Source organism: Leptodactylus fuscus, chromosome 9, assembly GCF_031893055.1.
Source record: "Leptodactylus fuscus isolate aLepFus1 chromosome 9, aLepFus1.hap2, whole genome shotgun sequence".
Taxonomy (NCBI): Eukaryota; Metazoa; Chordata; class Amphibia; order Anura; family Leptodactylidae; genus Leptodactylus; species Leptodactylus fuscus.
In genome coordinates this window covers 51806516-51828162 of record NC_134273.1, presented here as the reverse complement: position 1 = coordinate 51828162, position 21647 = coordinate 51806516, and the positions used below count along the sequence as shown (strand labels likewise).

Below are 21647 nucleotides of genomic sequence, written 5' to 3'. Positions count from 1 at the left end.
TCCAGGCCTAGACTGAGGCTAATAAAACAGCCAGGGTACTGTACACAACTTACTCCCACCCACACCCATAACGATAGGGAGCACCAACACTTTCTTAGTCTCCTGATGACCTACACATTTCCTAGTTCAAGATGCTAGTTCTGGTCCCCAATATGGATTTCTATTTGTTCTTAGTCACCACCACGGCCCTTCCCTCATATTCCTAGTTCCCAGAATGGTATTCCTTTACATATTGGTCTAAATGGACTCTCTTTCTCATCTCTGGTTCCTAGCATAGTTTCCTTTCGATTTTTCTATCTTCAATGAAAGCCTTGACCATACTTGTTGACATTTCATAGGACAAACTCAGATCTTTAAAGGCCTTGTAATTTTAGGGTGGTATTTACATAAAATGTGTTTCTTTTATTGTCCCAGTGGATGGGATATACTATATCCCACATGGATGTACAGTATACACCATCATGTACCCATGGAATGTCTGCTCTAGTGTAACACTGGCCACTTTTCTTTTCTTGCTTGGTGGAGTCCAGTGATGACCACAGAATAGTGCTGCGTCCACATTCATCTCACTGTGTATGTCAGTCCAATGTGTGGTCTTGTGGTGAATATGGAGATACTCAGTGAAAAATATCCAACAAAAGACCATTTCTTTGAGCATAATGGGGTGGTCTTCTTACAGAGAGGTAGCTTCCATAGAGTATAAAGGGGGGGTGGCAACTATGATAGAAAAAAGCAGTTTTAATAGGGGGGTTTCTCAAATGGATAGACTTATGGGGAGATTTCACTGTATATTTTATGTACCCCAGTTCTAGTCATTTTGACATCCTCAAAACATTCTGTGGTAGTATCATGCTAATTTTTTTTATGTTTCATGACCCTATTTGAGAAGTTCTTGCATGAAATGCAACTTCAGATTACAATGACCTGTTTCCTGTTCCACAGTGAACTTCTAGCAGGGGGAGAAAAAGGATCACACAGGCCGTAGGTAGTTGGAACAAGCTATCACTGCTCCACAGAAAAATCATCAACACAGAAAAGGTAAATGAATGGTAATAAATCCAGTGTAATGTCTTATATACTTGACTATGATCTGACAAAAAAGCTCTGAGCTGTATTCAGGCAATAGAACAGGCTTACCTGTGTTCATCAATATTTTAATGGTTGGTGATGACATCCGATATAGTTACCTTTATGATCATGTTCGTACAGAGTGAAATAGATAAATAACTTAATGGTGGGAATGGTCTTGCATTGAAATACTCTGCTTGCTTTGGCCATAGCAGTTCCAAATAAAATGAATGCATTGGCAATGAGCGTGCGCGATTTGCTGCTCCGTTCACAAGGAGAGAAAGGACTCTGGTCTTGGGATTGGTGGAAAGTCAAACAGATGGGCCCCCACTGATAAACAAGTTATTAATTAGCTTGTCGATACTGTAGGTCATCATAATTTACTTTACTGGCACAACCCCTTTAAGGATCTTCCTTTAGCTTCTTTGTGTTCAGTACTGCTAACCTCTAAACTGACAGTGCTAATAACATAGACTTTTATAGAATTAGAATTAGACTTTTTTTTAAGTGAAGCTATTAAGGACAGAGTGGCTTTTGGAAAATGCTAGTGCTGCTTTGGGTATTTATTTCATGGTGTATGGCACTGGAGTATGAATAACGTTTTTTGGTACTAAGAATATTTAAGAGTCATGGATTGTATCATCATTAAATGGGATTTCCATAATCGTAATATTGATGACTTATCCTGAGGATATATCTCAATATCAGGTCTGACATCTGGGACCATCACATATCTCCTGTTTGAAGACACCATATTGTTTCAGTTTCATTCTGGCCACTCATCTTTGAGGTACTTTCACTTGACAGTATGTGAGTGGTGTTCTGGAGTTTTACTGAATGCTAGCACAGAAAGTCTACAACTGGAGCCTACCCCTGTTCAAGCAAGAACACTGCTGTGTGCTGCCACGACCTGAAAATGCACTTGCGATGATCGGCCTGCAAACAGATAGGGACAGTGCATGTACAAGCAGATAATTGACCACAATAAGGAAATCTTGGCAGATTCCTGAAATGTAGGCGACCATAGAAAGCTCCTGCATTCATGTTTGTGTCCATTGGCAACTGATGAAGACAAAATGCTGTCACTTCTAAGACATTTAGAGAAAATCTTTAAAATGCTTCAACATTTCAAATTATTTATATTTGCAAAAGTATTTAACTTCTAATTGTCTACAAGCTTAAATATGGTTATGTTCGTGAGAGAATATCTTTAGGACCACAGAGTTCTACTCTATGGTCTGGAGAGATGTCCTAAGCTTAAGAAAATTAGCTTCCCATCTTCCAAAAACCATACGCCATATTTTTCAGTTCACAGAGCACTTAATGTTTGCAGGTAAATTGTGCTTGTAATGGAGAATATTCTATACAATGCACTGGAAAGCTGGAAAAAAAATTCTGAATGGGATGGAATCAATAAAAAACTGCATTTGTGGGACTTCCTCATGAGCTTTGTCTTTATGGTGCTCATTATGTATTCTGTGGGTCAGTACAATTATGGCAATTCCAAATTTATATAGTTTTTGTTTTTTAAACCCCTTTGCAAAACGAAAAATAAATTTAATAAATTTAATAAATAAACATTTCTTTTGGCTCCCATATTCATCATTTTGGCATGCAAAAAACGTCTTTTTGTGGGACTAGATGTACTAGATGAGGAATGTCTATTGCTTTCATCGCTTTTTATACAAATTTTAATGAGACGTGAAATAGCGAAAAAACAGCTGTTCAGCTATTTTGATTTTTTTTCCCCGCTATGACGTTCACTATACTAAAAAAATATTTTTAAAGTGAGTCTATCATTGGGATTTTACATTTTTATCAAAGCCTATCTTCAGGTAGCCTTTAGAAAGGCTATTTTAGGCATAACCTTTTGTTTCCTAACTGTTGTAGCTGTTTTCACGAAAAACCAGTTTTCTTATGTAAATCATTCTTCTGGGACGATTTCCATTCCCTCTGTGCTCCGAGCACACCCGCGTCATCAGACTGGACCTGCATCGGTGCCCCTTCTTGCTTGCTTGCTGTTTACTCCTTCTCCTCTTCTTACTTTCCTTGTCCTCTTGGTGCAAATGAAATCTTACACGTGCTCAGTACACTCTTAATTTAAGCTTCGGGCCTGAGTGTACAGTGCCTGCTCTATGCACCATCTTGGATTTCTTCTTAGATGAGCGCCTGTGCAGTTCACTGATGGGACAAGGAAGCAAAGGAGAAAAGGAGTGAACAGCAAGCAAGTAGGGGGAAGCAATGCAGATCCAGGATGATGAACGCCCCATGTGCTCCCAGAAGACTGATTCGCATAAGATGATAAGTTTTTCATGAAATAAAAGGTAGGTCTATAGTACCCTTAGGGTCAGTGTATACAGTTTTTTGGCGCTGATTTTGACGCTGAATCTGCCTCAAAATCAGCCTCCAAAAAAAAAAACCTCCCAACACTGTTAGGAGGCTTTTTTGGAAGCTGATTTTGAGGCAGATTTAGTGTCAAAATCAGCGCCAAAAAAACTCAGTGGGCACTGACCCTAAAGGCTACATTAAGATAGGCTTAGTTAGATGTAAAATCCCAATGATATACCCCTTGTAAATTTGTAGGCCAGATGTTTTTGGAATTAGGGATATGCAATGTATATGTGTTTTAATCTATTTATGTACTATTATATATTTATAGGGAAAGGGGATTGATTTGAATTTTTTTTCTTTATTTTTAGTAACTTTTTTCTTACTGTAACTTTTACACCTCTTAGGGGTCTTGATCAATAATACAATGCTAATGCATTGCAATGCATTATAAAATACCATCAATAATAAAAAAAAACACTAATCAGAGTTATTTAAAAGGTTTTTTTTGCTCACTTACTAAACAGTGTGAAGGAGCCTGCTAATCTGAAAAAAAAAATCTCATTTTCCTAAGCGTTTTTTTGTTGCCCACCCAATATGTAGTTTCACAGCCTGCACTCATCTGACAAAAATCTATTTTATTTAAGAAGGTATTTTATTTTATTCACTCAATAAACTGCATGGTGAAGCAGGCTACTATAAAAAAAAAAAGTATAGTATTTGTTCATACCCGTTTGTTTGCTGCTTATACTGACCTTGGCTTGTTTACTGAATATCTTGTTGTCTTATGCTGTTGGTGTTGACTATGAACTCTCTGATTGACCTTGTCCTGAATAGGATTACTCTTTTGGTTCTGATCTCTTGTTGTGACCTGCATTGTGAGTATTGTTGTGGATTCTGGTGTTGATCTTGTAGTGAGATTGTATTGAGATTGTAGTGGCATCTATCTCTTACACAAAGCTTCTGCGGTGATAACCCAATAAACAGTGTGACAGAGCCTGTCAATAAATAGTCTCACTAACAGCATTCGTTTAAAAAAATAATAATAATAATAATAATTCTCCTTTGAATTTTTTTTTGTAATCCTAATTATTATTATTATTTTTTTGCTCACCCATTAAATAGCAGCCTGCTCATCTGAAAACAATCGACAATATTTGAGGTTTATCTTGACCACCGAATAAACAATCTTGAGAGCTGCCCTAATATGAAAAAATTCTCTTATTTATTTTTTTGTTCACCCAAATAAACAGTATAAAAGAGCATGTGCTAAGCTGAAAAAGTTTGTTAGACTACTGCTCAGTTTGTATTTCACTTGAGAAAGGGCAGTGCCCAAAATGCGTTGTGCGTAACAAAACTGTTAAAGGAATTTTTCAGAAGTATTTGGTTGTGAGCGCCCACCCCCTACCCCTCCTTTCCTGCTTGGTTCTCCGTGAGGGAATCTCTACAAAATTTGTTAAGGGTCTTTTTTTTTTCTTTGTTTTGTTAAGCTTAATAATAACTGACAAGAAAAAGACATACACACAGAGTCAAAATTGTTGCCAATCAGGCAATCACTATTATAATTAAGCAGTGTGCAGTAAAATGACTGAAAGAATCAAGTCAGACAGGGGACAGGTAAAATCAGGTAGGGGTGGTGCAAGTACTAATGATAAGAATGTAGCTAACAACAGCAACACTACTTCTGGTTCTGACAGTCCAGCCAGTAACCACACTGTTATGATACCTCCTGAGAACAAAGACATTTTTGAAAACAGTGAACACAGTGACGTAGCAGCAGAGACAGCTGCCACAGGGCCCAGGACATTAGGGGCCCGGCAACAGCCGCTACCGCTGCCGTTCTTTTTATTCTTAATAGGCCGTAACGGTAACGGACCCTATTTACTTACCGATCCTGGCAGGGCCGGGATCGGTATGTGATACTGCGGGCCCCACAAACACTATCATTATACCCGTGGGTCTTTTCAGACCCCCGAGTATAATGATCGGAGGCCCAGGAGAGGTAAGAAACATAAAAAACACTGTTACTTACCTCTCCACGATCCGGGCAGGCTTCAGGTCTAGTCATCTGACGTCTCATGACCCCGGCCTGCGTCCTGGGTCATGTGACGTTTGACATCATTGAAGATGGACTACAGCGGAGGCCTGCAGCAGATCCGGGAGATAGTTGAGTAAAATGTTTTATGTTTTTCTCCCCCTGGGTCTCCGATTATTATACTCTGGGGTCTGAAAAGACCCCAGAGTATAATTGTTTATGGGTGTCCACAGTGGGGCATAATACTGTGTGCAGGGGCCACTATGGGGGGATAATACTGTGTGTAGGGGCCACTGAGGGACATAATAGTGTGTGCAGGGGCCACTAAGGGACACAATACTGTGTGCAGGGGCCACTAAGGGACATAATACTGTATGCAGAGGCCACTATGGGGTATAATACTGTGTGTAGGGGCCACTATGGGACATAATAGAGCATGCAGGAATGTGTAGGAGGGGATCAGTCGAGGTCTTCGGCGTCGGTGTCAGTTGGGGGGGGGGCATGTCAAAAGTTCGCCACAGCGCCCCGCCATTCCTAGTTACACCGCTGAGTGAACCACAAACGTCGAGTCAAAATTCTGTGCGTTCCTCCTCCTCCGTTGGAAACATAATTTATTATGCTGTCTTTCTTCTGTACAGTACTGTCAACCATGTCTTCTTCACTGACACAGATCCCATTCTCTAGTAGTCATGTGGAAACTGCTGCAAGAGATATTCCTGACAGCCCAAGACTTCTTCTTCCTGTTCTTGATAAGTTGGATGAGAACTTCCAGTGCTTTTTAGGTTTAGAGGTGGTACCGGTGGAAGACATGAGTGTTATGTGGAGGTAGTAGTGGCAGGGGGTGTGAAACTGTTAGTCATGCTGGTAAAGGCACTAAGGTGAAATCCGTTAGGAATTGCAAGGGCATAGAGGAATCCTGTTGCTTTGATAAGTCACAAAAAAGTGGGAAATTGATGATATTATTGAATCTGATTATGATTCTATTACAGATAAGAGCTGGTTAAGGTGGTGGCACTTGCAATAGTAAGAATTCCACCTGATGTTCAGATCCAACATCCAAAAGACTTGCCTGGGGTAGATCAAAGACACCTTTAGGTGGTGGTGGCACTGGCAGACACATTTCAACTGCTACTGGTTTTTCGCAGCAGAAGCTACATGCGGTCCTCTCCTGTATGAGAATATTTTCGTATATTACCTAATGACAAATCCATGGCATGGTGGAAGAACTGCCAGCAGATAATTAGCCATGGGTGTACAGGCACATGTATAGGAACTAGGTCTCCCCCTACTCAAAATGACAAAATGGAATTAGCAGCAGCACAAAGTGAGCAAGACCATTGTATCCCTTCTCCCCACAATCATCTTTGTAGGCAGGCCACGTCCACACCTAGCACATGGTCATCTTCATCCTCATTATCATTTCCATCTGCTTCTCCTTCTCCTCCATGCCAACGTCAATAATCATCCATAAAGGAATGTGTGTCCAGTAAAGAGCACTCTGCACACAGTCATCCATCTGGTCTTAACTCCCACCTGGCCATGTTACCGGGGGTGCAGTAGCTGCCTCGAAACTTAGTGGAATCCACTGCGTTTCTCAAACTGATGGCAGTGCATAGTCTCAATTAAGAATACTAGCAGCCATTATTTCTCTAGGAAAACTGTCTCTGCTTGAGCTGCCCATTGCTACATGGAGTGGCAATTATGTGCAGTCACACTGTAAATTTCCACTCCAAAACACAATGTTGATTGGCATTTGCTCCCATTCAGGGATAACTGGCAGGATAATCAAGGTTCTTTTCTTGTTCCCAACTGCTATTAACATCGTTTCCATTCAAAAGATATTATAGCTTTTTCAGCTCACAGGCCAGGTACGCTTATGGTGTGCCATATATGTTTCTTGAAATTCTATGCAACACAATGTTGATGTAGCTTCCTCCAGTTCCGCCCCCATCTTCACCAGTTAAGCCATTGCTTACACTTCCCCTCCATCGTCTCATGACTGTAAGGTGAAACAGCAGTATATGATGAATGATTACTGCATGCAGCATACCACAGACACAATTGAGGAGATAATTGTGAGAGGCAGAAGAACAACAACTTTTATTTTATAACCACTTTTGGAAGCTAGCCTAGCTTTTTGAGTTGGCAGACTAGGCAGTAGGCACACTGATGGGGTACCCCAAAATTTTCGTGAAATTCTGTAAATAGTCACTCTGCCAACATGGTGTGACATAATTTCCCAAAAAGCGATAACCAGCAGGATAATCTTGGTTCTTTCCTTCCTCCCAAGTGTTCTTCATAGGGTCATAAAATTCTTACTATTTCAGAAGATGTTCTAGCTTTTTCAACTGCAAGGTCAAGCACATTGATAGTGTGTCACAAATTTTCTTAAAATTCTGTAATTGTCACTCATTGGTGCTGCATCTGCTCCCATAAAGGGAAAATTTTAGACATCTTTTTTTTTTTATGAAGTAATTTCTTTATCACTCCACTTTTTAAAAGAACTGACAATGTGCCACAAATTTTTCTTTAAATTTTGTAGTTGCCAGTACCACCTGTTGGCATAATAAACCAAACATCATTTCTAGAGATGAGTGGACACCGTTCGATCGAATAGATATTCGATCAAATATTAGACCGTTCGAGGTATTCGATTCCAAACGAATACCACGAGGCAAACGCACTAAAAATTTGTATCCCCTCCCACCTTCCCTGGCGCTTTTTTTTTGCACCAATAACTACGCAGGGGAGGTGGGACAGGAACTACGACAACAGAGGCATCGAAAAAAATCGGAAAAAGTAATTGGCTGGCTAATTCAGGTGACCTCTTATTTATACGAATGGTGGATTTAACATTCGGTTAATTTGAGACAGTGAACTATGTGACTGTGAGACAGGGATAGATGTACAGGCAGGGTTAGCTAGGGATTACCTTTATTTAGGTGTGAAGGTTACTCACCCAGCTCTTTGGGGCTCTATCTGGTCGGAATCCCTGTCAGCTTGCAATATGCGCAAGCTGACTTTTTTCCATAGGAATGCATTGGTCAGCGTTGATTGGCCAAATGCCATACAGAGTACAGCATTCGGCCAATCAACGCTGGTTCTGCCAGAGGCTCGTCTGTGAGGAGGTGGAGTCTAAGATCGGACCAGAATGGAGACTGCTGTGGACTGATCTTAGACTCCACCTCCTCCGGCAGAACCAGTGTTGATTGGCTGGATGCTGAACTCTGTATGGCATTCGGCCAATCAATGCTGGTCAATGCATTCCTTTGCCGAGATGCAGCAGTGCTGGCCATGCGCTCAGCTCGACTACACTGGAGATGCAGCCAAGCTGAGCGCACACGCCAACACTGTTATACCAGAGAACCGCTGCTACATCGGAGAACCGCTGAACTCTGCTGCACACTCAGCTCTGCTGCATCAGAGATGCGCTGAACCCTGCTGTTCTGCATCAGCTCTGCTGAGATGAAGCAGAGCTGAGTGTGCAGCAGGGTTCAGCGCATCTCTGATGCAGCAAAGCTGAGTGTGCAGCAGGGTTCAGCACATCTCTGATGCAGCAAAGCTGAGTGTGCAGCAGGGTTCAGCGGTTCTCTGGTGTAGCAGCGGTTCTCCAAATATTTTACTGTTCGCTCCATCTCTAATCATCACATATTCTAATACCAACGCCATGTGGCGTGGAATTCTGCTCCCATAAAGGGATACTTTTTGTAATTTTTGGTGCCTTTTTTCAAAAAGTTAATTTTCAACTATGTTCACAGCCATAAATTTGTCAGATAGCAACAAGTCTGTACCACATACAAGTAATCAAAATGGGCTATATTTTTCTACAAAACAATTTCATTTACTAATATAACCTCAATGTATTTCATGGGCAAGCACCTTTCTCCCAAAAAAGGGTCATTTTTGGAGTGAGTAAATTTTAAAATAGTTAAAGGGATTCTACCATTAAAAAACTTTTTTTTCTAGGTAACACGTCGGAATAGCCTTTAGAAAGGCTATTCGTCTCCTACCTTTGGAAGTGCTCTCCGCCTCGCGTTCGTTCGAAATACCGGTTTGTACCGGTATGCTAATTAGTTCTCTCGCAGAAATGGGGGCGTCCCCCAGTGCAGGAGATGCGATGGGGGCGTCCCCACTGCTGCTCGAAAACCGACTCCAGCGCCGCCTGTCTTCTTCTGCATCCTCCCCTTCCTTCTTCGGCTGGACGTCAGACGCCTGCGCAGTATGCTCTGTTCAGCGAACTTCTAATTAATTAACATATCGGTAAAACCGGTGTTTCGAACGAACGGAGAGCACTTCCAAAAGTAGAGGAAGAATAGCCTTTCTAAAGGCTATTCCAACGTGTTACCTAGAAAAAAAAGTTTTTTAATGGTAGAATCCCTTTAAAAGCAAGTGACAGTACAGTGTATGGTTAAACTAGGAGTTTGTATCCCCTGCTTACCATCTGTTTTTCCACAGTCATACATTTTCACTTCACTTTAACATAACTTCAACTGTGTTTACCTTAGAGAGCTAGAAATTGTACAGATAGGTTCCCAGGAGCCCTCACAGTGTTATACACTATATTTTATGCCAATCTAAGTTATGATTCATACCAAACTTACTTGACCCGAGACAAATCAGGGACCCAAGCCACCTGAATCCTAAACTAATTTTGAGAGGTTCACCAATTTGTAGTCACTAACTAACAAATGCCTATTTCTAGTTTGATCCTTTACCAGCTGTTCCATGTAATTATCATGGCAGTAGATGGAGGACATTTTTTTCCATGGTTTTACTTGTAAAACCATACTTTTTTCTCAGCCTAAACCAGAATCGTTACACACCTCCAAAATGAGTAGCGCATGTTAGGGGATTTAGGGGTAACTCTTCCCTCTACCCATTGTGCAGCCTATTCCATCTTTCAGTATAGCCTTAGACAATTCGGGAGGTTTATAGTATTTTACAATTATTACTTTGTCTACTTCAACCATAGGGACTCCACTGCATTGGTTCACCCACAATGTCATCTTTCATACTTCAGGATTATTATGTAAACATAAACACATACTCACACCTCTTTTATTCATCCTATCTCTCCATTATAACAGTGAGTATTAACCAAGTCATGTTTCTCAATTAGCCACACTACAACCACACCCATGATGTCATACTGCCTCTCAAATATCAAAAGCTTTAGTTTGCTCAGTTTGCTAGGCATCATACATTTGTAAACATATATTTTAGTATTCTGTTATACATTGTTCTTTTGTTGTTTTTCTGTGAGTTAACTGTGTGTGAGGTTGCAACAGTTACATCAGCTGCTATGTCCTGCCCCATCTCCTCTCATATAAACAGACCACTTACAGCTAATCATTGGCTTACAGATCTGGCCGAAAGAATTTCCACACCACCTTCACCCCGCTTATCTGGTTTAGTCACTATGCATTTTGTGTCCACCCTTAACCCTACTTGTATCCCTAACTGTTCTTACTACCCGTTCCAATATATTCCAGTTTCCTTACTGAGCCCCTGTTCAGTCTCTACTTTATCTTCACCTCCTATTCTACCCTCCCTTTAGTTCGTAGTTTAAACATTCCTTCAACTTTCTAGCCATCTTCTCACCCAATACAGCTGCGCCCTTCCCATTGAAGTACACCCTTTCCCTACCATATAGCCTGTAGCCAAGAGCAAGTATTGACCCAGTTCTCCAAGGAAACCTCTACTGTACTTATTCATCTTCCACTGCCTGCCTGGTGGAGCCCATTGTACAGGTAGTACCACCTTAAAGTTCCTTTTCCTGAGCTTATTGAAATCGTTTAAGGACTTTTGACCTGCCTCTAAGGGCCCCTTCACACGGAGTTTACGCTCTGTGTATTCTGTCTACGCGCTGTGTATTCTGTATATTTTACACGTGTAAAAATACACGTGTAAAATGTAGTTATAACGCACGTTATACAAACAAGCCATTGAACTCAATGGCTAACTACATTTTACACGTGTATTTTTACACGTGTAAAATGGACAGAATACACGCTTGTTTTTCCCTGTTTTAGGCCCTAATAACTGACTCACCCACTATAGGACATGTCCCCCATCTTCTTCTTACTGGAGTAGACAGTCACTTGGTTGAGATGGAAAGAAAGTGTCTGCACTACCACTACTAATAATAGTGTGCCAGGTCAGGACTAGAATCACTGTAACTCATCCCTTTGCCCATCGTTGTGATTGTTACCCAAATATCTGCCTTATCATCCTGAACCTCTGTACTTCCTTCCTCACACCCATCTGACCCATTGAGTCAGTAACGCAGCAGCAAGGACTCCCAGGAACACGGGAAGGCATTTGTGGCAAGCAAACACCAGCAACTCATGTGTGCATCATGAAATAGGCTTCCATTAGAGATTAGTGAACCTTGTGAGATGTGAATTTTTTATTTTTTTTTTAATGTAGATTGTGAGCCCCATATAGGGATCACAATGTACATTTTTTCCCTATCAGTATGTTTTTGTAGAATGGGAAGAAATCCACGCAAACATGAGGAGAACATACAAACTCCTTGCAGATGTTGTTCCTGGCAGGATTCGAGCCCACGACTCCAGCGCTGCAAGGCTACAGTGCTAACCACTGAGCTACTGTGTTTCGCCCTTGTTTTGTAAATATTTGACAGGTACATCTGCCATTTTCATTTCGGATTGAACTTGTTTGTTCTGAACTGAAAGTTCTATTGTTATACTCTGGGGTTTCTTCTGATGAGTAGAGCTCAATCCCATGACCATAGTATTGAAATGGAATATTCAACAAGCTCATATAAGAGTGATCAGGTGTCCACTTGCCTATGGTCATATTATTACATTGTTATGATTAATTTCCAAGTCAACTTCATCAGGAAAAACTACCAGAGACTCAGTGGCGTTCATTGGACACTCAGGATTAAAATATTCCCTCTACAGATAGAATGTCCACTTCAAATTGAATCAAATACTGTGTTACTATTGCAGGGTCAGATCTAATAGGTTATTTGTGAATCAGCTTATAAGAAATAAACAGCATCCAAAGCAAGTGATTGGGATAGATTCTGGAAATTTAGGATTCATTTAGGACTCACTAGGCCATTTTAACACATTTGTGTCTCAAGTGCAAAGGTTTCGTAAATGGGTCCCCTCATCACCTCATCAGCATTTGTAATAACAAAAAAACTCATATTGATGCAACTGATATATGTGTGTGAAAATAGCTTAATTCAGTTATACAAATTCACTATATATCTAAATTTCTTCTCTTGTGCCAGCTTAAGTTCCTGTTGATTGATAAGTCTTACCCTACAATACCCTGCAGCAGATCAACAATATAAACAATATAAATATTATAGGTGAGTAGATCAAAGATCTCACACGCAGGTCATTTCCTTTAAATATTGCAGGCTGGCACAGTACAGCATATATACAGCCAATTCTATTCTACCGTAGAAATACATGCTAGAACTTTGTTATATTGCAAAGTAGGACTACAGGACACATCACAAACTGCTGTGGAATATACGTAGAGCGTTTTAACATGTCTTGGTGACTGGCAAACTATTTCATGTAGCATTGTGTATTACTGGCTGCAGGACTTTCACAAATACTGAACACCACATATAAGTATTCCTTATAGAGATGTGAGATTTCAATATTTGAGAGTGATTCTTTCCTGGAGAGTTACCTGACTGTTACTGTTAATCCCTATGCAAGCACTAGACAGACTCTCCTTGTTCCTGATGAAAAAAAATCATACAAGGAAACACTGTTTCTCCCTATGCCTTATTATTAACTCTGTCATTGCAATGTTATACAGTACGCATGGCACAGGTTCCTGAAAAAAATATGGCAAATTCATCATGTAAATCTATATCTAGAATAGATTTCATGTAATGCTGTATGGTTAGAATTTTAGTCCAGTCATCTATAACCAGTGTACCCTTTCTTCCCATTATTTCTGAAATTAAAGGCAGATTATGTTAGCTGCATGAAATTTTACAGGTTTTGTAGGTCTATCTTCTGGATAGGCCGTAAGTACCTGCTCAGTGGGGGGGGGGGGGGGGCAAGAGCTGACCTCTGGAATATTCAGCTGTTCAGAGTCACTTCTGGTGCCCATCCTATATACAGCCAAAAACAGAAAGCTCTGTTGATGTATAGCAGCCAGACAGCCTGTATAGCTCACTGGGATCTGAGTTGCAGGGACAGGAGCCATAGGCAACTGCATACAGGTGATCGGTCCGTAACCGTCTCTCAGCACTCATCAGTCAGGTATTTATTTCCTATGATTTGCAAAAAATACCAAAAAAAAAAACACCGGCTACTCTTCCGAAGATGAATATAAGATATAACTTTTAATATTGGATTTATATTAAAAGTTATATCTTATATTCATCGTCGGAAGAGTAGCCGGTGTTTTTTTGGTATTTTTTGCAAATCGTGTGGAAGACATTCGTTTGTCCTGAATGTGCCGTGCACCCCGAAGAAACTACTACTGCAAGGATTGCTTGAATATGGGTGAGCTCTGAATTATCTTTTTTCTATTTTTGTATTTATTTCCTATCCAGAGGCTTCGCAATAAATAGCTTAATTCCGGACCACCCCTTTAACGGTAAAGCAGAAAACTTCCTCCTGAAATCCTGGAGTAAAAATATAACTATGGAGAGATTTGCAACCTTTTTCAGCTTATTTGCACAGTTTGCAACTATTTGCTTTTTTTTTTTTACACTACTCACTACATTTAAAAAAAAAAAAAAAAAAGTGGATGGGAAAGTGATGCAGCCTGCTAATATGACAAATCTCTGCTAAGGTTTTTTTTTTTTTTTTTGTTATACAATATAAATAAACTGCCACCATAGTAAGGGCAAAAAAAAGCTGACTAGCACAGTTCAGGTCTAATACTCACTGACCAGGTCACCCTTTTAGTGATTTTAATGCTTTGCTATTTTTTTAACAAAAAACAGACATACAAACATTATCAAAATTGTTGCCCGTCACTATTAGAATTAAGCAGTGTGCACTAAAATGACTGGCCAAGCTAAAGGAGGGAGAGTAGGAAATGCTTGTGCAAGTATTAACAATAAGATTGGTGTGGCAACAGCAACAATACTTATGGTACTGCCAGTAGCCACAGGATTGTTGTAGATGAAGATGAAGTTTTTGATTACTTAGCTTGCTCATTTCACAGGAGGATATTGCATCTGAGGTTAATGTGATCTTGACTCAGGCTTATATGTGCTCCTCTTCCTTCTTTAATGTTGTAACATATAATTTGCTGCAAGGCCTTTCTGAGCTGTCAACCATGTCTCTTTCCTCTTCTTCACTGACACAGATCACTGATAGTGATGTGGCACATGTTAAGAAAGCTATTTCTCCTAATCGGAGCATTTTTCCTCCTTTCTTTGATGAGATGGATGAGAACAGTCAGCATTTTTTTGCAAGGAGGGAGAGGTGGACGAGGAAAACTTGACTTTTGGTGATGGAAGTAGTAGTGGCAGGGGTTTTGATACAACTGCTATTCATTCTAGTCGGAGCACTAGGGGGAAATGTGGAGGTGGAGGGAAATATGGAGTGTACAGGAATCTTATGGCCATAATAAGTCAGAAAAAAGTGGGAAGACAATGACATTGCTGTTGATAATTCTTTTCTGAATAGGAACTGGCAGCCGGGTTATGGTAGCAAGGTAAAAATCAGAGGAAGAGGGTAATGGCAGTGGTGATAGTAATGATTCCAGCCTATGTGCCTCAGCATTATAAAGAACCTTCCCAGGACAGCAATAGGGGAAGGTAGCAAGGCAGGGGTAGTTACAGTGGCAGTGGTAGTAGCAGACACATTTCCACTGTTGCTTGTGTTGGCAGCAGCAGATATATGTGAGGTCAGAGTCATTATGGTGAAGGAACTAGAATTTACAGAGGAGAAGGAGTAGGAAATCTCTCCTTTGGATGGAATACCGAGAAAGTAGAAAAACAGACAGCACAGAGCACAAATAGGGTAATGCAGTATAAATTAACATAAATGTGACGGATAGCTAGCGATTGGCTGTTCACCTTTCTAGGTTGTGGTAAGTCCACAACCATTCTTTAGGCATGTAAGGTTGGGTAGGTTTCCCAATGAGCAATTCGGAGTGGCTGTTGGCCTCAGGAAGGTAGTACCAGTTACACGTCAGGATAATCCAGATAGATGCAAAAAAAAAACGAGGCAATGGAGGCAATGACGAAATCTTTATTCCAAATGAGTGTAACACACAACACGCTTCGTGATAAGCCCTTTCTCAAGTGTGCATCATGATTCCATTCCATAGTCATATATCACATTCACTTTGATGTAACTGTGGCTGTGTTTGCCTTAGTGAGCTAGAAATCAGCTTAGGCCTATAAAGATGACATCAGGCGGTCATTTGGGTCACACAGCATAGCGCCACATGCTCTACGTGTCTACCTGATGTCATTTCTGTAAGCCAGAGGAGCACAGGGAACAGTGCCAGAGCCTAAGACATGTACAGTGGGGCAAAGTATTTAGTCAGTCACCAATAGTGCAAGTTCCACCACTTAAAAAGATGAGAGGCGTCTGTAATTTACATCATAGATAGACCTCAACTATGAGAGACAAAATGAGAAAACAAATCCAGAAAATCACATTGTCTGATTTTGTAAGAATTTATTTGCAAATTATGGTGGAAAATAAGTATTTGGTCAGTAACAAAATTTCATCTCAATACTTTGTTATATATCCTTTGTTGGCAATGACAGAGGTCAGACGTTTTCTGTAAGTCTTCACAAGGTTGGCACACACTGTTGTTGGTATGTTGGCCCATTCCTCCATGCAGATCTCCTCTAGAGCAGTGATGTTTTGGGGCTGTCGCTTGGCAACACGGACTTTCAACTCCCTCCAAAGGTTTTCTATAGGGTTGAGATCTGGAGACTGGCTAGGCCACTCCAGGACCTTGAAATGCTTCTTACAAAGCCACTCCTTCGTTGCCTTGGCGGTGTGCTTTGGATCATTGTCATGTTGAAAGACCCAGCCATGTTTCATCTTCAATGCCCTTGCTGATGGAAGGAGGTTTGCACTCAAAATCTCACGATACATGGCCCCATTCATTCCTTCATGTACCCGGATCAGTCGTCCTGGCCCCTTTGCAGAGAAACAGCCCCAAAGCATGATGTTTCCACCCCCATGCTTTACAGTAGGTATGGTGTTTGATGGATGCAACTCAGTATTCTTTTTCCTCCAAACACGAAACGTTGTGTTTCTTCCAAACAGTTCCAGTTTGGTTTCATCAGACCATAGGACATTCTCCCAATACTCTTCTGGATCATCCAAATGCTCTCTAGCAAACTTCAGACGGGCCCGGCCATGTATTGGCTTAAGCAGTGGGACACGTCTGGCACTGCAGGATCTGAGTCCCTGGCAGCGTAGTGTGTTACTGATGGTAGGCTTTATTACATTGGTCCCAGCTCTCTGCAGTTCATTCACTAGGTCCCCACGCGTGGTTCTGGGATTTTTGCTCACCGTTCTTGTGATCATTTTGACCCCACGGGGTGAGATTTTGCGTGGAGCCCCAGATCGAGGGAGATTATCAGTGGTCTTGTATGTCTTCCATTTTCTAATTATTGCTCCCACAGTTGATTTCTTCAATCCAAGCTGGTTGCCTATTGCAGATTCAGTTCTCCCAGTCTGGTGCAGGGCTACAATTTTGTTTCTGGTGTCCTTTGAAAGCTCTTTGGTCTTCACCATAGTGGAGTTTGGAGTCTGACTGTTTGAGGGTGTGCACAGGTGTCTTTTTATACTGATAACAAGTTTAAACAGGTGCCATTACTACAGGTAATGAGTGGAGGAAAGAGGAGACTCTTAAAAAAGAAGTTACAGGTCTGTGAGATCCAGAAATCTTGATTGTTTGTAGGTGACCAAATACTTATTTTCCACCATAATTTGCAAATAAATTCTTACAAAATCAGACAATGTGATTTTCTGGATTTGTTTTCTCATTTTGTCTCTCATAGTTGAGGTCTACCTATGATGTAAATTACAGACGCCTCTCATCTTTTTAAGTGGTGGAACTTGCACTATTGGTGACTGACTAAATACTTTTTTGCCCCACTGTACGTAACACTGCTTTTATGTTTATTCACCTCCCCTGAGCTTCTGCTATTTATATACTCTGAGGGTCAGATGAGACCCTCAGAGTATAATTGTAGTTCATGGGTGAGAGACCCCATAAACTACCATTACAGGTGGGAGAACTGCAGTGCATACTCCCGTGGATAGTTGGATGCATCCTCAGGGGTACCTGTACTGTGCTTTGACAACCACTGTACTAACCTTTCCTGGTGTAGTTAGACATTGACGTGGTACATCTTTGGCATATGGCCTCTTTTCTTTTGTTACTACCAAAGATGTGCTGCATTGTTGGTTCTGTACTCCACTCGCCGCTCTTTACAAAAATGGGAGAAGAAAGGTGGACCAGGCTAGGGACACCTTCAGCCAAAACATTTACTCATGTCCTATTATAGCTGAAATCTATGAGTCTTTCTTCACATAGATCTCATTTCTGGTGAGCGGGTCCTCCCATAGTGTATATGAATTAAGAGGCCTGTACCTCTTTACACCGCAATGAATATTCCTGGGGAAAGTTGGGTGTAGCTTACCTTGAGAACCAGTAATCTAATAGAACAGACCTTCATGATTTGTTTTCCCCTTGCATATAAGTTCAATAGTTGAGTTAGTTCACAAACCACATGATACAGTTAGTAGCAGCCTCCTCAGGACACAGAGCTAAGTGACATGCTATATAGTATACAGTATGCCAACTGTAGATCTGTTTACATCACCAGGCACTTTCTCCTTGTTCTTATTAAAATCTCACAGTTTACTATACTGTCTGCCACAAAACTACTAGACAATAATTCCAGGTTATAAAGTTGACAATGAAAATGTTATTAGGTTTGTAAAGATGAACATGGCACTGTTAATTTGAGATATGTGTTTTTTATTTTAAAACATTAATAATGATTTGACATATTAAATCAGTCTTATTATTTTAGCAGATCTACAACTCATCCAGGTAACTAGTAGTGACATGTACAGGCTAGTATCTATGTTCTTAGCAGTATTCGGAGCCAGGTAAATAATGACCTGAATAAAGTAAGTGAAATCATCTTATAAAACTAATCATAAGTAGTCTCCAACTTGTATCATTCCTGGGTGAAGTAACCATAGAATGCAGTGTTTTCTGCACATTGCGATGAACCCCTTACTACACCTCTAAGTTCCCTATACTACTTGCCCTCATACCATCCTCATGGAGTCAGTTTCTAACCATTTTTGCAGACAGATGCACATTTGTCACCTGCTGGAGGTCATTTTGCAGGGATCTGGCAGTGCTCCTCCTGTTCCTCCTTGCACAGAGGCAGAGGTAGCGATCCTGCTGCTGGGTTGTTCCCCTCCTACGGCCTCCTCCACATCTCCTGGTAGCACCTCCAGCGTGTCACGTTGCACCAAAGACTGTCCAGGAGTTGGCAGATGCTTTAGTTCAGGTCTGGGAGGAGATCCCTCAGGAGACTACCCGCAACCTAGGCGTTGTAGGGAGGTCATACAGGCACGTGGATGTCACACACACTACTCAGTCTCATTTTGACATGTTTTAAGGACATTACATCAAAGTTGGATCAGCCTGTAGTGTGTTTTTCCACTTTAATTTTGGGGGTGACTCCAAATCCAGGCTTACCTTGGTTAATAAATTTGATTTCCATTGATGATTTTTGTGTGATTTTGTTGTCATCACATTCAGCTTTGTACAGAACAAAGTATTCAATGAGAAGATTTCATTCATTCAGATGTAGGATGTGTTATTTGAGTGTTCCCTTTATTTTTTTTGAGCAGTGTATTATGTGATAAATTACATTTTATCAGCTGTGTTGTAACTAGTCATTCGAAGCTAAAAAACACAAAGTATTAGAAAACATATGGATAAATGTGCTCTCTAAATATATGCACAATATCCAGAGAAGTAATCTTGTATTTTTCTTACAACTTCTATTTTCAAAGAACACATAAGTGAGTAAAATTTTCCACTTCCTTATGATTCACAATGACCACTGCTGCTTATGCAGCAGTTACTGGCCATGTTTTTTGTTTTATAATTGCAAGGACTGACTCAGACAGAAATACTTGTTATATATAATATAAGCGCTATCCCTCTATCAAATGAAAAAAGAAAATCTACAAACTAAAATTGTGAATTAAGACAGCTGTCCTATTAGATGATATGCACACTATTCCCCTTCTTCCTCATTTATTCCACTATATACAGCTCTGACAATGGCTTGGCTAGGCTGAAATGTCAAGAAAGCACAGTCACAATTTCCATCTTTATACGTTATGTATTCACGTTATTGTGCCTATTAACATTTCATATAAGTATCATGCCTAATAAAACATGAGTTGACAAATAGGGCACATAGACACAATAGCCATGTCTGGAATGAAATACTATTCTTGACAGTATTCTTTACTACTTAGCAACTATGTGCCGTACATATAGTTGATAGATTGCCTTCCCTAAAACTATAGTTTTTGAAACAAGCTGTAGTTACAGATGTAGCAGAGCTAGCTATGCTACTTGCATGGAATGATTGCACATAGTCAGTGGCGTAACTAGGAATGGCGGGGCCCCGTGGCGAACTTTTGACATGGGCCCCCCCCCCCAACCGACACCAAAGACCTCGACCGACCCCTCCTCCGCACTCTATTATGTTCCTTAGTAAGCCCTGCACACTAGATTATGTCCCTTAGTGGCCCCTGCACACAGTATTATCCCCCATAGTGTCCCCTGCACACAGTATTATCCCCCATAGTGGCCCTTGCACACAGTATTATCCCCCATAGTGTCCCCTGCACACAGTATTATCCCCCATAGTGGCCCTTGCACATAGTATTATCCCCATAGTGGGTCCTGCACACAGTATTATAGCCCATAGTGAACACACATAAACAATTATTATACTCTGGGGTCTTTTCAGACCCCAGAGTATAATAATCGGAGACCCGGGGGAATAAAAACATAAAAAATTACTGTTTCTTACCTGTCCCCGGCTGTCTTCTCTGCTGCCGTCCTTGTTCTATGACGTCAGACGTCACATGTGCCGGGAAGCAGGCCGGGTTCATGTGACGTCAGAGATATCCGACAAGAAGGAAGGAGGCCTGGCAGGATCGTGGAGAGGTAAGTAACTGTGTTTGTTACGTTCCCTTACCACTCCCGGTCCGCCGATCATTATACTCGGGGGTCTGCAAAGAACTCCGAGTATAATCATAGCAGCGATAGCGGCTGTCACCGGGCCCCTAATGCCCTGGGCCCTGTTGCAGCTGCCTCCGCTGCTATGGCGGTAGTTACGCCCCTGCACATAGTGTAGCATTTGTTCAGTGTGTTAAACAGATAACATATGACAAATGTTCTTTTGGCATGTATGGATTTTAGGCAGCATTTTGCCATACACATAAGTAAGCATTCAATATATATTACCTTTAATTATAGGTTAAGAGCAGGAAAAAGCAATTTCACCATCTTTATGCTATTTTTCCAATGACAATAAATTATGGGTTCACTGCATTATATGGTTTGTTGCAGATGCAGAAATGCTATGCTATTATGTGAGGCACTCCGATGATAGGCACTCTCCCATAGTAATAGACGTCTACTCAAAGTGTCTTCTACTATCCCACCTTCTTGACAGTGATAATGATATGTATGTATTAGATTACAGGAGATTAGTGGTTAAATGGTCTTTCCCATATCTATTATTAATTTATTCTGTTAGATCACATAACAGTTGTCTAATTGGAATAATTAAAAATGTTTCTATTGCTTCCCTGTTAAGACTCTCCCCGATATTCTTTTCATTCCCTATATACTGTAGTATATTACTAAGTTATGAAGATAATAGCATTATTTTATATAAAACTGGACATATTGATGTACATTAAAATGTTCCATGATTATCAGAATAAAACTGCATACACTGTATACTGTCACCATCCAAGAACAGATACGTTTTAGCTCCTTTCAGATTACATGGTAAAGGAAAGTAGATGATATCCAATCTACTGGGATCATGTTGTGGAGCAGAAAGGCCAGAGTAGATTGATAAATATAGTTCTGTGCTTAAAGATTAGACTCCATGTTAAATGTGTCAGGTTTTAGGCTGATGGTCATATATTTTAGGCCTGGT

At 40.7% G+C, this 21647-nt stretch overlaps 1 protein-coding gene across 1 annotated transcript in view; it reads left to right on the top strand.

The window, feature by feature from the left end:
• The window catches only part of DDR2 (discoidin domain receptor tyrosine kinase 2), a 91804-nt gene that overhangs the window by 3573 nt on the left and 66584 nt on the right, over nt 1–21647 (top strand). The window contains exon 2 of the mRNA XM_075286695.1: nt 943–1038. The gene's annotated coding sequence lies outside the window, so the exon portion shown is untranslated. The remainder of the gene's footprint in view (nt 1–942; nt 1039–21647) is intronic.